The 27,488-nt window shown below is 40.8% G+C and overlaps 1 long non-coding RNA gene across 2 annotated transcripts; it reads left to right on the top strand.

The window, feature by feature from the left end:
* Positions 1–1,008: 1,008 nt before the first annotated feature.
* Positions 1,009–27,488, top strand: LOC306997181. 2 transcript variants are annotated; one of them, XR_013797292.1, is made up of 3 exons: positions 1,009–1,146; positions 5,133–5,297; positions 27,325–27,488. It is a non-coding gene; the product is annotated as an uncharacterized lncRNA (long non-coding RNA). The 2 variants fall into 2 exon arrangements; XR_013797293.1 differs by lacking the exon at positions 27,325–27,488 and adding an exon at positions 5,437–5,534.

The following is a 27,488-nucleotide window of genomic DNA, read 5'->3' as shown; positions in this document are numbered from 1 at the left end:
AACCCGCTACCTCCTTTACGAGCTAATAAAAGAATCTTCTGATTAATTATCTGCACCAATAGCAATTTAATTAATTAATTGTTAAATACTGCAGACACCCGTTACATAAAGTTTGGCGAGCCAGCCAGGAGGTGGCGCTGTTGCTGAGAACTAACAATCGACACAGGTTGAATACAACTGGTATGTATTTTGGTTACATTAGCAAAACAAACCAAAACAAATTCACATTCAAATGTTAACGATTAGCACGCGGCTAGCGCGATTAGCGATATTTTATGAGCATCTCAAACAACATAAAACAATCTGAATCTGCGTCTGTATGGTATCAACCAGTAAGAATCAGGTTCACAACTCCGATTGGTTTTAAAATAACATTATTTGGTGCAATAATGGAGCTAGTACAATCAGCATAATAATCGCATTAGTATTACCATCCTTACTGGAGGTATCTTGAGAACCTCAAGATACCTCCGCTTAACTCTTAACTCTCTCTCGTGAGAAGAAAAAGTATCCCGGGCCTTTAGTCACGAGATCAGAGATTAGTTAGGAGTCAACTAACCTTCTGTCGATCTCTTTTCTTTAGCCCGGATATTCCACTCCTTTGAGCCGATGTTGCAGCTACAGAAGCCTCCGACTAGCACACACATCATACACTTATATGAGATATTTGTGAGGAAAGATGAAGACATCCTGGTGCTGGAATATCCTCATCATGCGATGACCTTGTTTGAATATGTACAGCGAAATCGAGGCAGCCTGACTGAGATTGCGGTGAAGCACATAATTCGGCAGCTCGCTGTGGCGCTGCAGCATTGCATGCATCACGGCATCTTTCACGACACACACATAAAGAACATCCTCATATATCAGAACAGCCTGCAGGTCAAGCTGATGGACTTCAGAGGCGCACTGATCCTCCCAGAGACACGTGAGTCGGCTTCTCCAACACCGCCCACTGTTGATGTGTTTGATGATGCTTTACTAAACTCTGCACATGTGTTCCTACAGGAGCTGATGAACCCATTTTAAATGCAGCGGTCAGAAAGTACGCTGAGGGAGCCGTGAGTGACGATATACGGATACTGCTGGATGCGCTGGTGCCCAAAATAAGCCGATGGTTTTTGCAAATGTCACATTTGTCCAAAGGTGCGACCAACAACAAGAGTGAAATGGAAATGACATTGTTTGAAAAACATATAGAGCTCAGTAAAATGATCAGTGTCAATGATGAGCAAAGTGTAAAACACAGCGGATTGACAATGAATGTTTAGCATTGGATAAATGTTCATGGGCATCCAGCAGTGTTGCGCGGGTCAATGTATAAACAACCCGCACCCGACCGACGTTTTCAACGACACGCTTTCTGACCCACATTTTTAAAAAGTAGTAAGGGGGGGGCATGTGTTTATCCAGTCTAATCGAACTGTGTGTCTCTCTCCCCGACTTTCCCAGCAAAAATCCCGCCCCCCTCTCAGAAAATACATAAAACGGGCATTACTGAGCTATATGCGTTTAAAAGTAGCCTATTAAAATGGTACAATGGCATTGCTCAGTTCAACGTGTTGGGAAATTGGGCATACAAGAAGTACACATGACAGCCAGCACTTTGGTCATCATCTTTCATTCTTTCGGCAAATGTCTCCCACACTTTGCTCTTTCCATTTGTGTATTTGCGGAGCTTCCACTCCCCAGTCTTCACCTTTTCTCTTGCCGCCTCCATCTCTACCGTCATCTTCGCGCCAACTCTCTCTCTCTCTCACACAGCTTTCAACCTAATGAACACACAATATTTAAATATTCGGTACGGGATTTTTCTTTGAATTTCTATCGTTAAGAGGATATTTTTCATACCAATTCTTGTTGCGTTCTAGCAGCTTCTTCAACGGAGGAAATGCGTGTTTGATTTAATAGTAAATTTCCTGGGGTGTACGCGCCACCCTCAGGCAGAGTAGAGAGTTGCACTCCAGTAACCTTATGTGGGTTACACATGACTTCACTGTACATGGCTAAAGAATCTGCAATGTTCAAAATGTGGCTTAGTGTGTGTAACACTGAATAAATGCTGATTAATAAATGAATGCAGTGTGTTTTTGGACATAAAAACACAATTCCCTATAAAGTTAGCATTGGAGGGTTTGTTATTTTACAGCAGAGAATAAATTCAATCTGTTCATCATATAAAGCGATCGAGTTAGGGATGCAAATTATCGATTAATTCATTAATCATTAATTGATTGACCTTATCGATCGATTAACGATTAACTGATAAGCGGCTATTTTCCTGAGAATGTACATTTCTCACGGTATCGATAGTGTCTTTAACATAAAAAGCAAAATATTGCTTATATACTGAACAAAAATGCATGTTATATTGCTCAAATGATGTTTTATTGTAACAGTTGGGATACGGTACAGAATGGGATTTATGTAGTTTAACAAAATAAATTATGCACAAAAAATTAAAATACATAAAAAATAATTCTGCACTGGCTCACCTGTTGCAAACATTAAGCAACATAAAATAAATGTTAAATATAAATCTATATGGGTAGGCTTAGCCTAAACTATATTAAGTCTACATATAATAATATATCTGTTAAACTACTTGAAAAACTTGAAACATTAGTAGCAGCACTTATTGATGCTTGGTCTGAGAAAGGTAACAGTAAGATTACTAGACCTGGAAACTTCAAATATAGAACTGAAGGGATGTCAATTTTCACAAATTCCCATGATCGATCGTAATTTAAATTATGTGTCTGCTGCTGTGCATATGGCCAACAGCATGACAGGGTTTGCTCAAAACGCTATGTTACTCACCAAATGAATGAGAATGGCTTTTAATCCAAATAAAGGGCTAGTAGGATTGTAAAATGTTTCGATGTGAATGATAATTATATTAAATTAATTATTTAATAATCAAATATAACGACTAATAATACAACGTGTCACCAACACAGACGCGTGCTTGCAGTGTGTTGTAACGTTAGACGTGCACTGAAAACGGCAACTAAACCCAATGAATTCACAACGATTTAATAAAATAGTGTTCTGATGTTATGTAATATGACAGTCCCGTTATTAGTCGTGCATTGCTGCTTGAGCGGCGCGCGCTGAATGAACCGTTGAGCACTTTGCTAGTGCGTTATTTAACTCCAAGAAGCGCAACCTATATGAGATTAGTCAGATATATACAAAATAAACATGATATTACAAATTATATCTGCACAAAATGACGTGAATGCACAAGTGAACTTGAGTTACGTGCCATTCAGAATGACTCATGTTGTGGACGTGCTCTTCCTGGAACAACGCGACACGGCAACTAAACCCAAATACTTCACAATGTTTTGTTACACTATTGTTCTCTTTATATTATGTAATATGACAGTCCCAATAGTCATTATTAGTCGTGCAGTGCCGTTTGAGCTGCACGCACTAAAGATCACGCGTCAACAATTCTTAACCAAATGCATCTAATATAGGCTATGAGATAAATCAGATATAGATAGTCGTACACATAATAAACTATTACAACTTACATTTGCACAAAACAAAAGGCTGCGAATGCACACGAAAACTTATAGTCATGATGAAGGTGTAAAATAGTCCCAAACATAACTCAGGCACGCTCGCTTGTGTTTCGCGGTTGAGCAGCACGCACGCGCATGATCCTGCTTAATCGATGATCGATAAGTTTGATCGATTAATGTATTATCGACAATTAATCGATCGTCGATTAATCGTTTGCATCCCTAGATCGAGTCTCTTCAGGAGATTTGGTCTAAACCGCTCGATTTAAATAGATTATAGTTTATCTATGTTCGCGGCGACGTCACCGGCAGCGTGAGTTTCATATGACGTCACAGGCCGAGTTGTTCAGGTCAGTCAGTGCAGCGATTATCATCAGAGTTAGAGTTAGTCAGAGTTAGTTAGTACCAGAGTTAGTCAGAGTCAGACATGATGGAGGAGAGAAACTCAACGGAGGAGAGTGAAGCTCCCGCTTCCCCTAGAGTCGCGTGGGAGAACAACACCACAGGTTAATACACACACATACACTTTTGACCACGTTATACTTTAGACCATGCGTGCTGGAGTGTGAAGTCTGGACGTCCTGTAAAGAACACGTTCATATTCCTATGAAATATTAGATAATATTATGAAAATGTTGGCAATTATTATTCCCATTATTACATGTTGCGACAATTTACCAAACCAGAATCCTTAGCAAAGCCATGAAGATCCTATCAGACATGCTCTGTTTAACGAGTTTGAGAGATTACCATCGGTCTGTGATTTAGGATGCCAGCATTTTTTTTAAATAGGGAGGGGGCGGGAAATCTCTCCTGCCACAGGCATTAAAATGCTTAAATGAAAGATAGTGTTTTTTCTTTCTTGTAGAGTTTACGAAGTCCTCAGTGACGAGTCTGGGAGGACTGCTTCTGTTTTTGTCATTGATTTTGTGATTTTAAAAATGTGTTTTTGTGTTTTCATATGTTTGTTTTTATTTCTGTGTATGCATGTTAAAACTCATTGCAACAAAATTTCCCCATGGGGATAATAAAAGTCAACATCAAGAACATATACTAATATGCAAATTAGATACAGTGTACAGATACATTGTATTGAATGGGAATTACATTTATGGACATTTTACCCTCATATTGCATAAGTAAAATTAAATGGCATATCAATTCATTCCGATATATCTTCCTTAACGTAGTTGAGAATCATCTTTATACAATGTTTGGTTAAAAAAATATATCCCGAAATCGAAACGTTTATTGGTGAATGAAAGAAAAAATCCCAATGTAATTTTGTGTAATTTTATTGTTAAACAACAGAGTCCTGGTGTCCACTACAGAGAACATGCATATGGATAAAATATCCTTTTTCACAAATGATTTGTTTCTTATGCTCTGAACAATGTAATGACATTAAAAAAAATCTCTGGGTGTCAGGAGCATATAAACAGACATAAACAGGAGACAATTAAAATGTGACTTACGTGTAGCGCAGCTTTAGCGACGTGTGTGTGATTCTTCTCGTGTTTTTCAATGCAGAACTAGTGCATCATTCAGCCGTAATCTGTGCTAATAACACACGTTTCTCATCAATATTGTTGTTTGCAGAAAATCACTCAAAGTGGACGGGTGCGCGTGCCAGCGGCCGGAGAGCGTGGAAACGTCTCTTCCACACGGAGACCAAAGTGTGTGCTTTTGTGCCTGAGGAGGAGCGTCCACAACCCCCGCAGGACGCACCACGCACACGTCCGCTGGGGTCCAGGGCGACACGCAGTGAGTGTTTATTATCGTCACTCATGCTTCCGGCTTTAGTGTAATCTCTACTCCTGTGGTCTCCTGGCCTCAGGTGTGTTTGCGGCTGGACGTCAGGCTCATGCTGGATATTATTAACATGCTAATGTGTGTTTTTCAGGATCCTTTCGATCTCTTTACGAGGTGGTGAAGGAACTGAAAACCAGAGGCGACCGCACTGATTACATGGGATTCCGCAAGTCGGATAGCAAACGAGTACTGGTTCTCGAATATCCGCATCAAGGCATGACCTTGTTTGAATATGTCCAGAGAAACCGAGGCAGCCTGACTGAGTTTGTGGTGAAGCACATAATTCGGCAGCTCGCTGTTGCGCTGCAGCATTGCATGCATCATGGCATCTTTCACGACACGCACATAAAAAACATCCTTATATATCCAAACAGCCTGCAGGTCAAGCTGATGGACTTCAGAGGCGCACTGATCCTCCCAGAGACACGTGAGTCGGCTTCTCCAACACCGCTCACTGTTGATGTGTTTGATGATGCTTTACTAAACTCTGCACATGTGTTCCTACAGGAGCTGATGAACCCATTTTAAATGCAGCGGTCAGAAAGTACGCGGAGTGGGCCGTGAGTGACGATATACGGATACTGCTGGATGCGCTGGTGCCCAAAATAAGCCGTTGGTTTTGGCAAATGTCACATTTGTCCAAAGGTGAGAGCAACAACAAGAGTGAAATGGAAATGACATTGCTTGAAAAACATATAGAGCTCAGTAATATGATCAGTGTCAATGATGAGCAAAGTGTAAAACACAGCGGATTGACAATGAATGTTTAGCAATGGATAAATGTTCATGGGCATCCAGCAGTGTTGCGCGGGTCAATGTATAAACAACCCGCACCCGACCAACGTTTTCAACTAACCCACCCGCAACTCGGACCGCAAAAAAAATAAAGAAAATATTGTACCCGACCCGCTTTCTGACCCACATTTTTTAAAAGTAGTAAATGCTCACCGTAGCGTCATTTGGGCCATAGACATAGGCCCAGCAAAAATCCCGCCCCCCTCTCAGAAAATACATAAAACGGGCATTACTGAGCTATATGCGTTTAAAAGTAGCCTATTAAAATGGTACAATGGCATTGCTCAGTTCAACGTGTTGGGAAATCGGGCATACAAGAAGTACACATGACAAAGCCAGCACTTTGGTCATCATCTTTCATTATTTCGGCAAATGTCTCCCACACTTTGCTCTTTCTATTTGTGTATTTGCGGAGCTTCCACTCCCCAGTCTTCACCTTTTCTCTTGCCGCCTCCATCTCTACCGTCATCTTCGCGCCAGCTTAACTCTCTCTCTCTCTCTGTCACACAGCTTTCAACCTAATGAACACAATATTTAAATATTTAGTACTGGATTTTTCTTTGAATTTCTATTGTTAAGTTTGCCATCATACCATAAAGGGTAGAATACCGGCTAAACCATGACGGAGGAATAAACTCACGTAGCCATCGGGTTTCGTTTGACTGGCGTGCACACACACACAGGCGCATGCAGTCATTTATTAAATTGCAACAGCTGTAAAACCACAATGATAATGATAAAAGAGCACATTCAAGGTCACCAATGTTCAACACCCCCACTTGCTCTTAGGCTGAATAACATTTAGACATGACACAATAACATTAAAACATGTACATTTACATCACACCAAAAATAAAACACACAAACCTATCAAGCATGGCTTTGGTTACAGGTTTGGTCAGAATATCTGCAACCATGGCTGCCGTAGGACAATATTCAATAGTTATCTTTCCATCTTCAAGTGCAGATCGAACAAAATGATACTTAATGTCAACATGTTTACACCTTTGACGGCATATAGGGTTATTTGACAAAGCAATTGCCCCTTGATTGTCCTCATAAATTGTCACTGGTGTGTAAATACATTCATTGTGAAAAACATTGTGCAAAACAGCAGCTATTGCCGTATTTTGAAATGTAAGCGGGGTTAATGTCAATTAACAGATGAAATAGGCTACTATAGAACATTGTTTAGGACAGAAAAATAGAATCATAATTTAAAAATAGAGACGAGAACAATATAGGCCTAGGCTTTATTTCATATTGTAGCCTACGCCTAGACGTCGGTGGGCGACATAAGCCTATTGCCCGTTGGGAGCAGCGTGATAAAATAATAAATAATAATAATAACAAAAATAACAAACAAAAATAAATTAGGTGCAATGAAGCTGATTAATTTTTACGATTCTATTGAGGATTGAGACGAATGAAGAGCGTTTTTCTGGAGAACACACACTGGAGAAACCGGGCATTTCTCAGTGAGTAAATTCATGGCCGAGTGGTAGAACTTACGCATCGATCATTTGGATAACACTGGTTCAAATCCCGGACAAACATAGACTATTGTACATTTTATATTAGCCTATTAACCCTCTGGGGTCTGAGGGGTTTTTGGGGCCCTTGACATGCCCTGACATTTGTGCTTATTTCAGCTACTTACAACATACCTTTGGCCAACACATAATTATGCTGTATTGCAGCACAAACTCTGCTACAATAATATGTGAGCAAAATAGAAGTTACATGTTTGCATTTTATAGAAAAAAAATATTATGCGTGGTTAGTAAGTTTTGGGAAAAATTGTGTCACTGCAATGAGCTCATATAACTCATACTGAATAGTCTGGCACAAGACTTTATTTGATCAAAAATACAGAAACAACAGTAATATTGTGAAATATTATTACAATTTAAAATAATGATTTTCTATTTTAATATACTTTAAAATATAATTTATTTCTTTGATCAAAGCTGAATTTTCAGCATCCTTACTCCAGTCTTCAGTGTCACATGATCCTTCAGAAATCATTCTAATATCATGATTTGATAATCAGGTATTATCAATGTTGGAAACCGAAATCAAAGAAACTGTATTATTATCGTTATCAATCACTAATGGCCATGGATTAAGACAACCGATTTTGTAATTTCACACAAGAATAGGTAGGCCCTACTTGTATATTATGATGAGTATATTATGTATATTGTAAACACAATTACATTTCATCAGTAAAATATTACGTCTGTGCACTTACCATCATTCTCGATTGAGAACCGAACGACACCTGCGTGTCCCGCTGCTGGAGAAGGAGAGTGTGATGCAAACACATTCCTAAAAAAATAAAAACAACTGTGTTAGCATACATTATCCAAAGATGGGCAATTAATGGGTATGGACGCACAATGCATGTAGTCTATATATCTTTTGATGGGCCATAGGACGGAGAAATATCTATTTATGGGCCATAGATGCGTCACCGCGAGCTGTTGATGGCCATTATCATTAAATGTTCAATTTCGAGAGAGACCCGGTGCGCGCAGTGCAGGGAGACTAAATAAAATAAAATAAAAGAGATCCAGCGCGAGAGAGAAGCAAAGAAAAACGCATGATCTTAATTTATGTTGCTTGTTTGAACTGGTTTCGTTTTGTAGACAAGCCTACTGTTTGTTTATTTAGCTGCAATTTCTTTGGCAATAGCCTACAGATTTAAAATGTCGCAAGAATAAGATTCTGTTTCTTACTTAGAAAATAAACTCTAACTCGATGCAACCCTGTTTTAAATAAATAAACTGCCCCCGACACTATTTAAACCTTGAAATGCCCAGGATCTGTTTTCTTCCTTTGCTATGGCAGGTATTTATGTCATTCATCTCAATTTCGTGAATGATTCACAAAACAGTAATTTAGCAGATTAAAGCTTCGTCATTTTCATTTTCTGACACGATCGGCTGATAATCTTCCTTCATCAGTTTTCTCGTCTGTCCTCTACTGGAATGTAGCAAATTTATGTTGAAATGTGCCATTGATAATTAAACAAAACGCTTGACTTCAATTAACAGTTACCTATCTAAGCATCAAGAATGGTAAAACATTTAACGCTGTCAGCCAAGGCTGAGATTCGGTCTCGCATCGCTTGAAACTCTGTGATGCTCGTGCTGTTGCGTTGTCCACTGAGCTATCGTCGGACCGCTGTTAACATCACGTTTTATGCTCTTACAAAGCCTCATTGATGTAGCCTAATATTTTTCTATTGCAATGTTTTGTGCTGAAATGTTTTCATTATTTATTAAATGCATTACATTTAATTTCAGTCTTGTGATTATGAATTCGTTTAACTACATGTTTCACTTGAATTGATCTGTTACCACATTTCAATCACTCTCAATGAGCCGCGGCGCGGCGGCAGATTACGCAATAGAGAGAATAAACTGACACTTTTCATAGTCTGCGAATGTAGCGCCTCTTAGCGGTCAAAGGCAGCAAATACACACCCACAATTTTAAAAGTCGTATTCTGGTTGAGTACCATCTGTACATCACATGCAACTCGATAACAATAATCAATACTGGTTAGTGCATGGTCATCATCACATTTTATTCCACACTCATAATCCCTCAAATACTGTGGAGGCCTCTTCTCTCTCTGTGGATAACGCCTGCTCTCAATACTTTCCCTTTCACCTGTGTTGGGGCTTGGGTCACACATTTCAGATCTTAAGACCTGGGGATTTATTAATTCTATTTTCTCAGGTTTTGGTAGGTGAGTTTCGGTGCTCTCCCTACGCACATCATCTTTACACATTAACTGATCTGTCTGAGTGTGGCATTCTGTCCCACTCTTTGTGAGAAACTCCACCAACCTACTTTTGTTCACTTTTCCTGAGTCTGGATAGAACACTAGATATGCAGGGCTATTCTTGTCATAACCAATGAAAATCCCTTTTTCACATCGAGAGTCTAACTTTCTTGTTCTGTTTGTATGCATAGCACTCTGACCCAAATATTTTCATTTTTGAAAGATCAGGCTTCTTTCCAGTCAGCATATAGTATGGAGTCTGTTCTACACGTCTGGTATAACGTCTGTTGCGAATAACAGCTGCAGTCTGGATTGCATACGTCCATAACATTTTTGGTAAGCTACTCTCGATTAACATACACCTTGCCATGTCAAGCAAAGTTCTCCAGCTCCTCTCAGCTGTCCCATTCTGATGGGGTGAATAGGGAGCTGAGGTTTCGTGTCTAATTGCATTTTTAATTGAAGTCTGTTCTGACCTTCTTTGAAAATGACCGTCGCTCCCTGGGACGTCGCTGCCTTGACTGAGAAGATGTCCTGTGGAAAAGATGGGACGTACAGCGCCCCCATCAGCATCGTTTCCACCACTTGACCATTGTTGTCTCTCAGGCGAACTTTGGCCGTACCTTTCCGCTGGTCCTCTCTCCATCAGCCAGCTCTAGGATGTGCTTATGTGGCTCAAAACTTTTATCAAAGTCCTTGAACTGTGTAATGTCCCGGATGATATGCGACGTGGCTCCTGTATCAACCATGAGACCTTTTTCCCTCACCCCGCTGGTCAGGACGGCATCCACTTGGCCCACCTTAAAAGCAAAGGTGTGGTCCTCCTCATCCACCACCTGCTTCACGTTGTCCCGCTTTCTCCACCTGCAATTCACATCCCTGTGCGTGGAACTTTTGCAAAGATGACACCACTGTCGCTGTTCTCTATGCTCACTCGTAGTAGAAATGCACTCCACAGCCTTATGTCCCTTCTGTCCCCGCAGTTAAAACAGGTCAATTTCATATTCCACCCGTCTCTTGCTTTCACCTTCATCACGCTGTCATCCTCTGAGCAAGCAGCACTAAACTTTTCTGTGCTCTCATAGCTCCTCAGCTTTGTTTTAAACTCTGTGAAAGTTATCGTTTCATCACTTTGGGTTATGTGGATGGAAAATAGCTTAGAGTCCGGTAGGCCCTTCAGAACCATTGCAATCAACAAGCCATCACTTAAAGTCTCTTCCGCATTTCTCAAAGCTGTAATAGCGGTCTCTGCGCGAATGACATAATCTGTGACGCTCTCATTGACAGCTTTCTGAAGAGACGTAAGCTCTGTGTATAAGCTGATCACTCGTGGTTTCCCTTTACCAGCATAGTGTTCTCTCAGAATCTTCAGCGCCTTTCTTCCATCATCCGCTGCATCTCTCATCACAAGGGAAAGGCTTTTATCATCCAACAGCTAAATCAGTTCTGCATACGCGTCCTCATTTTTCTCCTCGTCTTCTTCTACACCGTCATCATCAGGTGGTTCGCTCAGTATGGTGCTCTTCAAACTGAGCAGACGCAGAAACTTAGTTTCCCACAGTTCATAATTTTTCTCATCCCCGTCAAAACATAAACGGTTCCACCGGCTTCCAAACTCCTTTCTGGGCCCATAACCTGTTAAGTTTGCCATCATACCATAAAGGGCAGAATACCGGCTAAACCATGACAGAGGAATAAACTCACGTAGCCATCGGGTTTCGTTTGACTGGCGTGCACACACACACAGGCGCATGCAGTCATTTATTAAATTGCAACAGCTGTAAAACATCAATGAATGAACCACACCCCTTAGACTCACACCCCCTTAGTCAACAGTCATAATAAGAGCACATTCAAGGTCACCAATGTTCAACATCTATCCTTAAGAGGATATTTTTCATACCAATCCTTGTTGCGTTCTAGCAGCTTCTTCAATGGCGGAAATGCGTGTTTGATTTAATAGTAAATTTCCTGGGGTGTACGCGCCACCCTCAGGCAGAGTAGAGAGTTGCACTCCAGTAACCTTTTGTGGGTTACACATGACTTCACTGTACATGGCTAAAGAATCTGCAATGTTCAAAATGTGGCTTAGTGTGTGTAACACTGAATAAATGCTGATTTAATAAATGAATGCAGTGTGTTTTTGGACATAAAAACAACACAATTCCCTATAAAGTTAGCATTGGAGGGTTTGTTATTTTACAGCAGAGAATAAATTCAATCTGTTCATCATATAAAGCGATCGAGTCTCTTCAGGATATTTGGTCTAAACCGCTCGATTTAAATAAATTATAGTTCAACAGTATCTTTAACTCTGCCAGAGTTAATTTAAAATACATTCATTTGTGTTCCGAAAATGATCGAAAGTCTCACGTGCTTTGAACGACCTGAGTGTGATTAAATTATTACCCTTTTTTATTTCTGGTGAACTGTCTCTTTAAATGTGTTTGCGGCGACGTCACCGGCAGCGCGAGTTCCATATCACGTCACAGGCCGAGTTGTTCAGGTCAGTCAGTGCAGCGATTATCGTCAGAGTTAGAGTTAGTCAGAGCCAGAGTTAGTCAGAGCCAGAGTTAGTCAGTGCCAGAGTTAGTCAGAGCCAGAGTTAGTCAGAGCCAGAGTTAGTCAGAGCCAGAGTTAGTCAGAGCCAGAGTTAGTCAGAGCCAGAGTTAGTCAGAGCCAGAGTTAGTCAGAGCCAGAGTTAGTCAGAGCCAGAGTTAGTCAGAGCCAGAGTTAGTCAGAGCCAGAGTTAGTCAGAGCCAGAGTTAGTCAGAGCCAGAGTTAGTCAGAGCCAGAGTTAGTCAGAGCCAGAGTTAGTCAGAGCCAGAGTTAGTCAGAGCCAGAGTTAGTCAGAGCCAGAGTTAGTCAGAGCCAGAGTTAGTCAGAGCCAGAGTTAGTCAGAGCCAGAGTTAGTCAGAGCCAGAGCTAGTCAGAGCCAGAGCTAGTCAGAGCCAGAGCTAGTCAGAGCCAGAGCTAGTCAGAGCCAGAGCTAGTCAGAGCCAGAGCTAGTCAGAGCCAGAGCTAGTCAGAGCCAGAGCTAGTCAGAGCCAGAGCTAGTCAGAGCCAGAGCTAGTCAGAGCCAGAGCTAGTCAGAGCCAGAGCTAGTCAGAGCCAGAGCTAGTCAGAGCCAGAGCTAGTCAGAGCCAGAGCTAGTCAGAGCCAGAGCTAGTCAGAGCCAGAGCTAGTCAGAGCCAGAGCTAGTCAGAGCCAGAGCTAGTCAGAGCCAGAGCTAGTCAGAGCCAGAGCTAGTCAGAGCCAGAGCTAGTCAGAGCCAGAGCTAGTCAGAGCCAGAGCTAGTCAGAGCCAGAGCTAGTCAGAGCCAGAGCTAGTCAGAGCCAGAGCTAGTCAGAGCCAGAGCTAGTCAGAGCCAGAGCTAGTCAGAGCCAGAGCTAGTCAGAGCCAGAGCTAGTCAGAGCCAGACATGATGGAGGAGAGAAACTCAACGGAGGAGAGTGAAGCTCCCGCTTCCCCTAGAGTCGCGTGGGAGAACAACACCACAGGTTAATACACACACACACACACTTTTGACCACATTATACTTTAGACCATGCGTGCCGGAGTGTGAAGTCTGGACGTCCTGTAAAGAACACGTTCATATTCCTATGAAATATTAGATAATATTATGAAAATGTTGGCAATTATTATTCCCATTATTACATGTTGCGACAATTTACCAAACCAGAATCCTTAGCAAAGCCATGAAGATCCTATCAGACATGCTCTGTTTAACGAGTTCGAGAGATTACCATCGGTCTGTGATTTAGGATGCCAGCATTTTTTTTAAATAGGGAGGGGGCGGGAAATCTCTCCTGCCACAGGCATTAAAATGCTTAAATGAAAGATAGTGTTTTTTTCTTTCTTGTAGAGTTTACTGAGTGTTTACTGAGTCCTCAGTGATGAGTCTGGGAGGACTGCTTCTGTTTTTGTCATTGATTTTGTGATTTTAAAAATGTGTTTTTGTGTTTTCATATGTTTGTTTTTATTTCTGTGTATGCATGTTAAAACTCATTGCAACAAAATTTCCCCATGGGGATAATAAAAGTCAACAACAAGAACATATAGGCTACTAATATGCAAATTAGATACAGTGTACAGATACATTGTATTGAATGGGAATTACATTTATGGCCATTTCACCCTCATATTGCATAAGTAAAATTAAATGGCATATCAATTCATTCCGATATATCTTCCATAACATAGTTGAGAATCATCTTTATACAATGTTTGGTTAAAAAAATATATCCCGAAATCGAAACATTTATTGGTGAATGAAAGAAAAAATCCGAATGTAATTTCGAGTAATTTTATTGTTAAACAACAGAGTCCTGGTGTCCACTACAGAGAACATGCATATGGATAACATATCCTTTTCAAAACTGATTAGTTTCTTATGCTCTAAACAATAATGACATAAACACAAGAATACTAAATTCACAAAACTTTTTATCTGGGTGTCAGGAGCATATAAACAGACATAAACAGGAGACAATTAAAATGTGACTTACGTGTAGCGCAGCTTTAGCGACGTGTGTGTGATTCTTCTCGTGTTCTTCAATGCAGAACTAGTGCATCATTCAGCCGTAATCTGTGCTAATAACACACACGTTTCTCATCAATATTGTTGTTTGCAGAAAATCACTCAAAGTGGACGAGTGCGTGTGCCAGCGGCCGGAGAGCGTGGAAACGTCTCTTCCACACGGAGACCAAAGTGTGTGCTTTTGTGCCCGAGGAGGAGCGTCCACACACACCGCAGGAGCGTCCACGTCCGCTGGGGTCCAGGCCGGCACGCAGTGAGTGTTTATTATCGTCACTCATGCTTCTGGCTTTAGTGTAATCTCTACTCCTGTGGTCTCCTGGCCTCAGGTGTGTTGGCAGCTGGACTTCAGGCTCATGCTGGATATAATTAACATGCTAACGTGTGTTTTTCAGGATCCTTTCGATCTCTTTACGAGGTGGTGAAGGAGCTAAAAACCAGAGGCGAACCGTACTGATTACATGGGATTTCGCAAGTCGGATAGCAAACGAGTATGTTACTCACACTTTTTCCCTCTTGTTCTCTTCTGCCTTTAGTCTTCAGTCCTGACATAAACATACAGCTTTGATCAGAAATGTAAAGATTGTAGATGCACATAAACTAAAGTGGATCAGATTGCTTACGTTTGCAACAATTTTCTTCACGTTTAGGTGCTCATCAGTTTTTTTAAGAAGAGCCGGCCTGAGAAGCTGGTGGACTTTGTAAGTTGACAACTTTATTCTTGATGAAATTTTCCAATAATCGTTTTATTAGGGGCCAAGCACTGAAGGTGCGGGCACCTATTGTATCTGTTCCCGTTCTTATTCTTCTTTTTCTTCCGACTGGGAGTCTATGGCAGCCCATAGAAGCGTATGCGGGAAAGTTGTTTTGGTTTGACATTTTGATAGAGGACAGTCCCAACATCAAATACACCAATATTGGTGTTTCTAACTCATTCCCTCTAGCGCCACCACCTGTCCAAAGTTTCAGAAATTGTATGCTAATAACTTTTAAACCGTAAGGCCTATCAACAAAATTATTTTCCCCTCTGATTCCTGAGCTCACGACGATTCGACTGCACCCTATGACGTCATTTTCCGCCATAATAGTTTTCCCGCCATTTTGAATTTTCCGAAAAACCTACTTTTTCGAACTCCTCCTAGGCCGTTGCTCCGAATTTCACGAAAATTGAACCAGATCATCTCCAGACCATGACGACAAAAAGTTATGGAAATCAAGTTGATTCGAATAACCGTTCTCAAATACCGCGCAAATAAATTTTACGGAGCGCTTGCGAAAACAGACGTAAGGCTGTATCTCCACAACGCTTTATCGGATTCAGACCAAATTTGGTACATGTCATCACAAGCATGACCTGAGGCTACATGCTGCGTTTCGGCGCAGCGCCACCTACTGGTCCGGAGATATGAAGAATTTATGTTTTTGCTTATAACTTCTGAACGGTTTGTCCAAAAATCACAAAAGGGGTCTCGTTAGATTCAGGGCGTCATGCTGAGTCGACTGATATCCAATTTTCCCATATCGGCCATTTTGGCGGTCGACCGCCAAATGTGCTAAAATGCTGTATTTTATGAACGCATGAACGTATCGTTACGGAACTCAGTATGGGTCATCAGTACAAGGCCCTAAAGGTACTCAAAAGATTATGAGACAGCGCCACCTTTTGGTAAAAAGTTATAATGAAATTTCCAAAAATGCTAATAACTTTTGAATAAATTTGCCTATAGTAATGACACTGATCTCAATAAATTCCTTGGGTTATGCTGAAAACATAGATACCAATTTTGCCATAGTCAGCCAAACTTCCTGTCCGCCATCTTTATTTTCTTTTAAAACCTACTTTTTCGAACTCCTCCTAGACCGAACGTCCGATTTTCACCAAAATCGGATCGTGTCATCTCCAGACCGTGCCGAGTAAAAGTTATGGATTTCGTGTCGATAGACGAAACCGTTTTCGTATACCGCAGTGGCAAAGTTGAGGCATGATGCCAAAAATGACTATTCAGGCTTTATATCTGCAATGCCTTGACATATTGACACCAAACTTTGTATGTGTCATTGTCACTTCACTCTGACCACATCACATCAGTTTCGTAACTGCGCCACCTATTGGTCGAAAGTGATAATCATATTTTTAGTTATTGTATGTGATTTTTCAACCATTTTGCCAAAATTCATCTTCAAATGTCTTTAATTGCTCCTTGCTGCAGTTTGTCTCACACTTTCAGCCATGTAGGCATATCTCGTCGTCTGCTTTTGCGCTTGGCCCCGTAATGGCTGCTTGCAGCTATATTTAAATTCTAATTTGGTAATTTATAAATCTGTATGTAGACCGTATAAGATATAGTTGAAAGCCTAGAAACATCAGTTGTAAAGTACATTGCTTTCATCTTTAATGAACTCTTTAAGCCCAAAGTATGTGGTTTATCCCCAAGTATATTTAAGTAATTAAATGAATATAAACATGTGATTAATTGACTGATGGCTCGAATGAATAACAGGGCAGCCCAAGAGTTTACTTTGAAAGGCTCGCGAGATGAAAAAGTATCCCGGGCCTTTAGTCACGAGATCAGAGATTAGTTAGGAGTCAACTAACCTTCTGTCGACCTCTTTTCTTTAGCCCGGCTATTCCACTCCTTTGAGCCGAGACGCAGCGGCGATGTTGCAGCTACAGAAGCCTCCGACTAGCACACACATCATACACTTATATGAGATATTTGTGAGGAAAGATGTAGACATCCTGGTGCTGGAGTATCCTCATCACGCGATGACCTTGTTCGAATATGTCCAGAGAAACAGAGGCAGCCTGACTGAGTTTGTGGTGAAGCACATCATTCGGCAGCTCGTTGTGGCGCTGCAGCATTGCATGCATCACGGCATCTTTCACGACACGCACATAAAAAACGTCATCATATATCCGAACAGCCTGGAGGTCAAGCTGATGGACTTCAGAGGCGCACTGATCCTCCCAGAGACACGTGAGTCGGCTTCTCCAACACCGCTCACTGTTGATGTTTGATGATGCTTTACTAAACACTGCACATGTGTTCCTACAGGAGCTGATGAACACATTTTAAATGCAGCGGTCAGAAAGTACGCTGAGTGGGCCGTGAGTGACGATATACGGATACTGCTGGATACGCTGGTGCCCAAAATAAGCCGTTGGTTTTGGCAAATTATGTCACATCTATCCAGGTGAGACCAACAACAAGAGTGAAATGGAAATGACATTGCTTGAAAAACATATAGAGCTCAGTAAAATGATCAGTGTCAATGATGAGCAAAGTATAAAACACAGCGGATTGACAATAAATGTTTAGCAATGGATAAATGTTCATGGGCATCCAGCAGTGTTGCGCGGGTCAATGTATAAACAACCCGCACCTGACCAACGTTTTCAACTAACCCACCCGCGACTCGGACTGCAAAAAAAAGAAAGAAAATACTGTACCCGACCCGCTTTCTGACCCACATTTTTTAAAAGTAGTAAATGCTCATAGCGTCATTGGGCCATAGACATAGCAACTAGGGGTGTGTGTGTGTGTTGGTTGGGGGGGGACTGTTTATCCAGTCTAATCGAAGTGGGTGTCTCTCCCCCGACTTTCCCAACAAAAATCCCGCCCCCTCTCAGAAAATACATAAAACGGGCATTACTGAGCTATATGCGTTTAAAAGTAGCCTATTAAAATGGTACAATGGCATTGCTCAGTTCAACGTGTTGGGAAATCGGGCATACAAGAAGTACACATGACAGATGTGTGATGACCAGCACTTTGGTCATCATCTTTTATTATTTCGGCAAATGTCTCCCACACTTTGCTCTTTCCATTTGTGTATTTGCGGAGCTTCCACTCCCCAGTCTTCACCTTTTCTCTTGCCCGCCTCCATCTCTACCGTCATCTTCGCGCCAGTTATTCAGCCAATAAAGTATATGCCTATGTATTTTATAGAAAATTGTGTCTAGTACTATATCAATTACAAAGGTTTAATTGGCATCTTTATTTCAAACGACCCGACCGACCCTAATGTCTTAGAAATATTTTTGGATGACTCATAACCGCGCGTGACCGCAGGCACCCGCTCATTTTGGATCAACCCGCGCAACACTGGCATCCAGAGAATATCATAGAAACAGCAAGAAATGCTGGGGGAAACCCGCAACATAAATTACCTTTTCCTCCATTTTGCTTAGGAACACATGCTATAACCGAAGCTATAGATTGTGAATTTAAACATGTCTCGTTGACCAGCGGCAGACGTCAGGAGGACTAGTCGAGGTAAGGCTGTTCCCGGCGGGTTACATGAGCGCTGAGGATCGCCTGGATCTCACAACTCCGAAACGTCAGATCAAATGTTTTAAAAAGGCGCTATCTTTATAAATAAACCACAGATTTGAGCTTTAAACAACTACATTCTCGACTGAACAACTCCTAAAACTACATTTCGTGACGCAATAACAGTAGTATTTTTAAATTTGGCTTTTCTTGCTAACAGAACCGCCTAGCACTTGCTCTCCCGGAAGAAGCGGATTACGCCTCGGACGGGCGTCAATTTCGCTTCAAACGCTTGCTTTTTACGAATGCATTCAAAATGTTCAAGCGTCAAACTAGACACGATTGACGCGAATTTGACGCTCTAGTCGCGTTTGGTGTGAACGCAGCATTCGAGTAAGAAAGAGAAGTTTTCAAAATTTGCATATTTATTGGGGATATCGAGAGGTAGATGATAAATCTGTATGTTGCTCTTTCTGTATACACCAAACTTTTTGCTTCTTGTTGTGCCTTCTGTCTTTAGTCTTTCAGTCCTGACAAAAACAACAGTGTTAACAGTTTTAATCAGAAATGTAAAGATTGTAGATGTACACAAACGCAAATGGTTCAGTTTACTTGTGTTTGTAAAACAATTTCTTCATTTTTTAGGTGAGAATCTACATTTTTAAGAAGAGCTGCTCCGAGAATCTGGTGGAATTAGTAAATTGAATACTTTATTCTTCATGAAATTCTCTTAGAACGGTTTTATTAAATTCTAATTTGGTAATTGATAAATCTGTATGTAGACAATATAAGATATAATTGAAAGGCTAAAAACATAAATTTTAAAGTACATTCCTTTCATCTTTCATTTCCCTTACAGGGCTCCAGACTGCGACCAAATGGTCGCATTTTGCGACCAAAATTTGAGAGTGTGCGACTGAATTTTACATCCAGTCGCACATGTGCGACCAGTCATTTTTTACACGTTAAACGTGGAAGGGGCTTATCAATGAATCCGAAATGTGTGGCAGGACAATGAGTGCGAGAAGAATAGGGAACGGCCACTGTAAGTGGCTAATGTATGGAGGGGGAGGGTCTTAGAGATAATCGAGCGCGCGTTTAAACGTCTGTGGGAAGGAGACGGAGACAAATATCACAACCTGCTATGTGCGTCTGAGCAACGAGCAAGCGAACTATTGACTCGTTCTTCCGACCTGCGGCTACTGTGCCAGTTAAATTCACTTGCTGGCTTACCAAATAATACATTACAACAGCGATAATCAAAACGATAACTCTTTGTAAACAATGCAAGTGCCAAATGCTCATCATTTACGCCGTCATCACCCGGGAGTTGATAGCGCACGAGCGCCGGCGAGACCTGAACTGCAGACGTTACCATCGGTGTTTAAACTAAACTCATTTATGTTTTGCCAATGTAAACATTCAAGAGCAAGACGTGAAAGAGAACTCGCGTCTAGATTTGTGCGCGCGCGTGTATTCGTAGGCTGCTCATCTCAGACAGCGCGCAAATATTGAGTTATCTTTCAAGTCGAAAGTGCAAACTTTAATTTGCACTTGAATGGACAAATTCACACAAAACATGGCCGTCTTGATGAGTATCCTAGCAGATATAGTATCTGTTATGCCTTAAGCTCTGAATTGAATAGCTTTTGTAACTTTAATAAGGATTAATCTTTAATTTATACAGTCAAATATGCAATGTTATTTTACATTTTATTATTTTATTCAATTTCTGTACCTGAAAACTAATGTTAGACCTGAAAAGCATAGTTTATATTATTAGTAGGCTATCTTTGCTCTATTGTATTTATTTGTGCTTTTGCTTGGTTAGATTATTTCTTCTTATTTTCTTAATTTTTTTTGACAGTTAGTCTTTTTTTCCCCTGAACACATACCGAATCATACCGAAACCGTGAACCTAAAACCGTGATACACACTGAACCGTGAGCTATTTGAAACGTTGCAGCCCAGTACAGTGTCACAGTCGGATGATGATTCAGAGTGAGAGGTTTTAGTGGCGAAAAAGGCCGAACCCACCATTTCCGGGAAGACTGGTTGAGGTAGTACTGTAAGGAGACGAATTCCATAAACTGCAAATGTTGCAGTCGCTACCCCATAACTGCGGGGAACACGAAGTTTGCCGACAGTGCAGGCACTTCACAGTTTAAACACAATACTATATTTAAACACAATCTTAGCCTCAAGCATAGAGTATGCCGTGACATGTTAATAAATCAACTGCCGGTTGCTTTTAGAAGACAAGAGGCTGTAACGTTAAATCAGAGCGCAAAGGCATTGTAATTTCTGCATCTATTATCAAAGTATTTATTAGTAATACACTGGAAATTAGTAGAAATGTGAATATTTGGTTAGTATGTTGATTTACGGTGTGTGCTCCTAAATTTTCTTGTTGTGCCCCTAAAATTTTCAGTTGGGGGCCACTGTGCTCCTAGTGAAAAAAGTTAGTCTGGAGCCCTGCCTTACTCTCACAAAGTATGTGCTTTAGTAAACCCCCTAATAGCACATACTATTACCCCCCCCCCACACACACACACACCCCAAAAAAGTATATTTAAGTAATTAAATTATTGTAAACGTGGTTAATTGACTAATGGCTTGAATGATTTGACTACTCTTTAGTCAGGGCAGCCCTAGGGTTTACTTTAAAAGGCTCGCGAGATGGAAAATGAAGCATACTCTGGACTTTAATTAGGATATGTGAGATCAGTCCAGAGTCACCTTACCTTTGAGTCGAGATGCAGCTGCAATGTTGCGGCTACACGAGCCTCCGACTTGCAAACATTTGAGACATTTACATGAGATGTTTGTCGTGAAAGATAAAAACATTGTTATATTGTTTTAGACCCGCTCGAGCTCAAGAGCAGTGCGGGCGCTGGAGAAGTCGGTGACCGTGGGGAAGCTTCGGCTTTTGTGGCAGTCACAGCCAGCCGTCCTCATGGTCCTCGACTTCTCTCAGGCGGGAGAGCGACCGGCTCAGGTGTGGGCCTTGCCACCTCAGGCGCTTGCCTCACCGGCCGGGACGGAGGCAGATGACATTGGTATGAATCAGTTTATCATCACAATCCTAATAGTAACTAAAATGTATCATTAATAGCTAAATTGATGGTTTGTTTTTCAGATGAGCTGTTCCCCAGTATGAGGAGTTGCCACCAGTCGGGGCGGAGGCCACAGCGCTGTGGAGACCCGATGACCTGGAGGCCAATATAAGTATGAATCCGTTTATCATCACAATCCTAATAGAGCTGCAGTTACTCGATAAGTGGTCCACTAAATTGATGGTTTGTTTTTCAGATGAGCTGTTTTCCAATTGGGTTGAGTTTGACATGTGGGAGGTTTTGTTTTGATTTATTTCAGTCTGTTAATAAAGTTTTGAAAAATTTGACGTTGGGTGTTTGTGTCCTTGTCTTTTTTGGCCGCATAAATGATGCGTAAACAAATCAGGACACTGGCGGCTTCAGTTCTCACCAGTGGAAGAGAGCGAAGGGGTGTCGTCCATCTTTTTCTACAGCCTATGTAGCAGACTAACGGTTTGAGGGGAGTTGCCGTGCCCTCGCGAGCCAGATCACATGACAGGAAGAGAAGTCGTTTCGAGGGGGGAGGGAATGATAACATATTTGATTAATGATTAAAAAATATGTATGGCGTGCAAAGATAAATCATTTATAATAAACACTACAATATTACATATAAAAATACGAATTGTACAATTTTATTTCATGGCAACTTTAAAGTGGTTTTGTACATATTGAAAATGAATTATAGAACTGTTTATGATAATAATAAGCCTGCAGACTAATAACAACCACATAAATGAATTAAAAGTTTAGGATAATGTAGGATATGTTCATGAATGAAGGCACATTTTGTGTTTTAACATGTACATCAAGTGTTAATACCTACAGTCAAACCAAACTTTATTCAGACACCTTCAACATATCTCACATTATCACAGTTTATTCGCTGTAGTTTAGAAAATGGTAATAAAATATGACAAGATCTCCGAGTTATCAGATCAGTTGATATTTCTCTGGATTTGGCCATTGTTCTGCGTTTACACTTGGCATTAACATGGGACCTGTATCTGGATGTTGTCCACATACACATTGAAAAGACGAGTGTAAACGCGCTTCTGATCGGAATGTTATCCGATCAGAGTGTCCAGTTTCGGAGGTAGTCGAGGACGCATTGTGATCGGATCTCAGTGTAATGTAAACGCAATCCAGCCACCGTGTCTGCATTCACAGGTGGACGTCATTTAAATCCCCGCCCAGTCTCCCCACGCGGCTGTCAGAAAATAATGGCCAGACGCAGTTTAGACAATAAATTAAATTTATTTGAACCTTACAATAAACGTCAATATTTAAAACAGTTTATTTAGACTTACATGATACTGTGCGTGTCATTTTTCATTTTAATTGTGCAACTCTGAACGAGGCGATCGCCTGTACAATCACAGCTGTGAGACATGAGATCTTAAAGGGCACCTATTATGACATTTAAAATGTTCCTAATGTTGTTTAGGGAGTCCCCAACAACAGTTTTACGTGCATGCAATGACCAAAAACACTTTTGTTGTCGTATAATATGCATTTATTTTTACCTGATTTGCTCACCGACTCCCAAATGATTCGTTCAACGACTCATTTTTTCAAACCCCTCCTTTGCGCGACGCTAATCTGCGTTGATTGGTCAGATGACCCAGCAGTGTTTACAGAGATAATACTTATTGTTTAACACGGATTACAATGATGCTTTTATCAATTAAATTGTGTTATAATAATTATTATAGTCCACTGCTTTGTAGTTTGTAGTAAAAAACTAAAAATAAGATAAAGAATGTAATGTTATGTTAGCGAGCATAGCCCAGAGTTCATATTGTAGAGTTCATATTGTAAAAGCACAATCAGTCTTTGTTTGCGTTAGCCCGATGCATAAACATAACGTTTTTACAAAAATAAAAAAAATAAAATGTAGTTACGTTACTACGTGGTATTACTCTATTCTTTAAGACAACTCCGAAAACAACGACAAACACTCCACATAGGCTATCTCAATACAATTGTCATTGAAGACCTAGAAGCTAAACGGTGCTTACACAACAAACAAAATAATTATTAAGCATGCTACATAAAACATAAAAGCAACAATTATTAATAACACTTACAGGTTGTGATACGGAGGAGGAAGCTGATGCAAATACACTTGGAACTGAACCTTCCTTCAATATCAGCCGGCTCGTGAATCCAAGTTTGATTGCATTTAAGTTGGTAAAGCAATCGTCTTGAAAATGGCGCGAGCAAAGCACAAGGCTCGGACTATACTTCTGTGGTATAGTTATATATGAATTGTAGCCACTTAGTCTTCAAATGCTCCTCCTTGGGCAGATGAAAAAAGTTTGCTTTTGAGTCGCACTTCAGAACACAGCGTCTCGTCGCCATGATATTTTCCCTGGCCTTGGAGCGCAATAAGTGGGCGTATCGTATTCAAATAACTTGACAAGTTGACGTCATCTAGTCAGAGATAAAGCTTCGGTCTTCTAACGATTCATAAAAATGACTCAGAGTCGACTCTTACTTTTGAAAGACAATAACTTTATATACGGTACACTTTCATATTTCAAACTTTGCAGGATGTTTTTGTTCACTTAGATCTATGTTACACACTACATGAAAGGTACATTTCAAAATTCCATAATAGGGGCCCTTTAATGAAGAGCGTGCGCTGCTTTGCCAGAGGAATAATAGGACTAAACTTTTTAAATTTTATGTTTTAAATGTTCAGAGCTCTGCTCCAGATCGTCCACCCTCCGTTCAAGCTCCACGATCCGTTTGTCCTTTTCAATGTTTTGGAGGCGCAGCTGTTTAACCTCCTCTAATAATTCCAGAAGAAGTATAGAAAAACAAGTGTGTGTGTGTGTGTGTGTGTGTGTGTAGTGAGCGCACTGTCTCCAGCTATAGCGTGTGTGTGTGTGTGTGTGTGGGTGTGTCATTCATTCATCCTCATCAACATCTTCTTCATCATCCTCTTCCTCATCCACTGAAACAGCTGGACTCAGTCAGGAACGAGAGAGCTCAGATTCTGCCTGAGAAACTCAACATGAACACAAATAAAACAGGAGATATGCTAGAAATGCTCTTCATGAACGTTGTTGTTTATTTGTTGGCTGACTGTCTTTGCTCATTGTCACACTGTTGAGGTTCAGCGGCTGGTAGTGAAGCAGAATTATAGCACATCAACCGCATTTATACAGGACACTCAGATCTGCAGTAACTGCTCAATCTTTTCATATCTTTTCATCATGTCTTTATGTTTTGGGCCAAATTATGGAGAGTATCAGTGACTCAATCATGATTCCATGATGAGACTTAAAAAAAAATGAATCATGGTTACCCTCATTCACTGATTATTGTTTAATTTCTGAATTGATGTGTTCAGTTTTCTGTACTCATGACTTTACTGTACATGGCTAAAGAATCTGCAATGTTCAAAATGTGGCTTAGTGTGTGTAACACTGAATATATGCTGATTAATAAATGAATGCAGTGTGTTTTTGGACATAAAAACAACACAATTCCCTATAAAGTTAGCATTGGATGGTTTGTTGTTTTATATATTTATATAGGCTAGGCTATTATTTGTTATTTGTATATCTGTTCATAATATAAAGCGATCGAGTCTCTTCAGGAGATTTGGACTAAACCGCTCGATTTAAATAGATTATAGTTTAACAGTATCTTTAACTCTGCCAGAGTTCATTTAAAATACCTTCATTTGTGTTCCGAAAATGATCGAAAGTCTCACGTGCTTTGAACGACCTGAGTGTGATTAAATGTTGACCCTTATTTATTTCTGGTGAACTGTCTCTTTAAATGTGTTCGCGGCGATCGATCGACCGCGCGCAGAGCAGCCGCTCTGACGTCACCGGCAGCGCGAGTTCCATATCACGTCACAGGCCGAGTTGTTCAGGTCAGTCAGTGCAGCGATTATCGTCAGAGTCAGAGTTAGTTAGTGCCAGAGTTAGTCAGTTAGTCAGTGCCAGAGTTAGTCAGTGCCAGAGTTAGTTAGTGCCAGAGTTAGTCAGTGCCAGAGTTAGTTAGTTAGTGCCAGAGTTAGTCAGTGCCAGAGTTAGTCAGTGCCAGAGTTAGTTAGTGCCAGAGTTAGTCAGTGCCAGAGTTAGTTAGTTAGTGCCAGAGTTAGTTAGTGCCAGAGTTAGTCAGAGTCAGAGTTAGTTAGTTAGTGCCAGAGTTAGTCAGAGTTAGACATGATGGAGGAGAGAAACTCAACGGAGGAGAGTGAAGCTCCCGCTTCCCCTAGAGTCGCGTGGGAGAACAACACCACAGGTTAATACACACACACACACACCAAAACACTTTTGACCACATTATACTAGACCATGCGTACCGGAGTGTGAAGTCTGGACGGTTATGAAAATGTTGGCAATTATTACTCCCATTATTACATGTTGCGACAATTTACCAAACCAGAATCCTTAGCAAAGCCATGAAGATCCTATCAGACATGCTCTGTGTAATGAGTTCGAGAGATTACCATCGGTCTGTGATTTAGGATGCCAGCAATTTTTTTTTGCAAAAAAAAAAAAAAGCTTTTAAAATGTGTTTTTGAGTTTTCATATCTTTGTTTTTATTTCTGTGTATGCATGTTAAAACTCATTGCAACAAAACCTCAACATGGGGATAATAATAAAAGTCAACAGAACATTAATATGCAAATTAGATACAGTGTACAGATACATTGTTTTGAATGGGAATTACATTTATGGTCATTTTACCCTCATATTGCATGAAGTAAAATGAAATGGCATATCAATTCATTCCGATATATCTTCTATAACAAAGTTGAGAATCATCTTGATACAATGTTTGGTTAAAAAAAAATCCCGAAATCTAAACATTTATTGGTGAATGAAAGAAAAAATCCCAATGTAATTTTGTGTAATTTTATTGTTAAACAACAGAGTCCTGGTGTCCACTACAGAGCACATGCATGTGGATAACATATCATTTTCAAAACTGATTTGTTTCTTATGCTCTAAACAATGTAATGACATTAAAAAAATACTAAATTCACAAAACTTTTTTCTCTGGGTGTCAGGAGCATATAAACAGGAGACCATTATAATGTGACGTGTGTGTGATTCTTCTCGTGTTCTTCAATGCAGAACTAGTGCATCATTCAGCCGTAATCTGTGCTAATAACACACACGTTTCTCATCAATATTGTTGTTTGCAGAAAACTCAAAGTGGACGAGTGTGTGTGCCAGCGGCGTCCAGGGAGCGTGGAAGGCGGGAAAACGTCTCTTCGCCAACGAGACAAAAGTGTGTGCTTTTGTGCCTGAGCAGGAGCGTCCACACACACCGCTGGAGCGTCCACGTCCGCTGGGGTCCAGGCCGACACGCAGTGAGTGTTTATTATCGTCACTCATGCTTCTGGCTTTAGTGTAATCTCTACTCCTGTGGTCTCCTGGCCTCAGGTGTGTTTGCGGCTGGACTTCAGGCTCACGCTGGATATTATTAACATGCTAACGTGTGTTTTTCAGGATCCTTTCGATCTCTTTACGAGGTGGTGAAGGAGCTAAAAACCAGAGGCGACCGTACTGATTACATGGGATTCCGCAAGTCGGATAGCAAACGAGTATGTTACTCACACTTTTCCCTTTAGTCTTCAGTCCTGACACAAACATACAGTTTTGATCAGAAATGT

The sequence above is a fragment of the Phoxinus phoxinus genome (assembly GCF_949152265.1).
Source record: "Phoxinus phoxinus genome assembly, chromosome: 4".
Classification (NCBI taxonomy): domain Eukaryota; kingdom Metazoa; phylum Chordata; class Actinopteri; order Cypriniformes; family Leuciscidae; genus Phoxinus; species Phoxinus phoxinus.
Note: the sequence above shows the minus strand (reverse complement) of the source record. Positions and strands in the feature narration are given on the sequence as shown.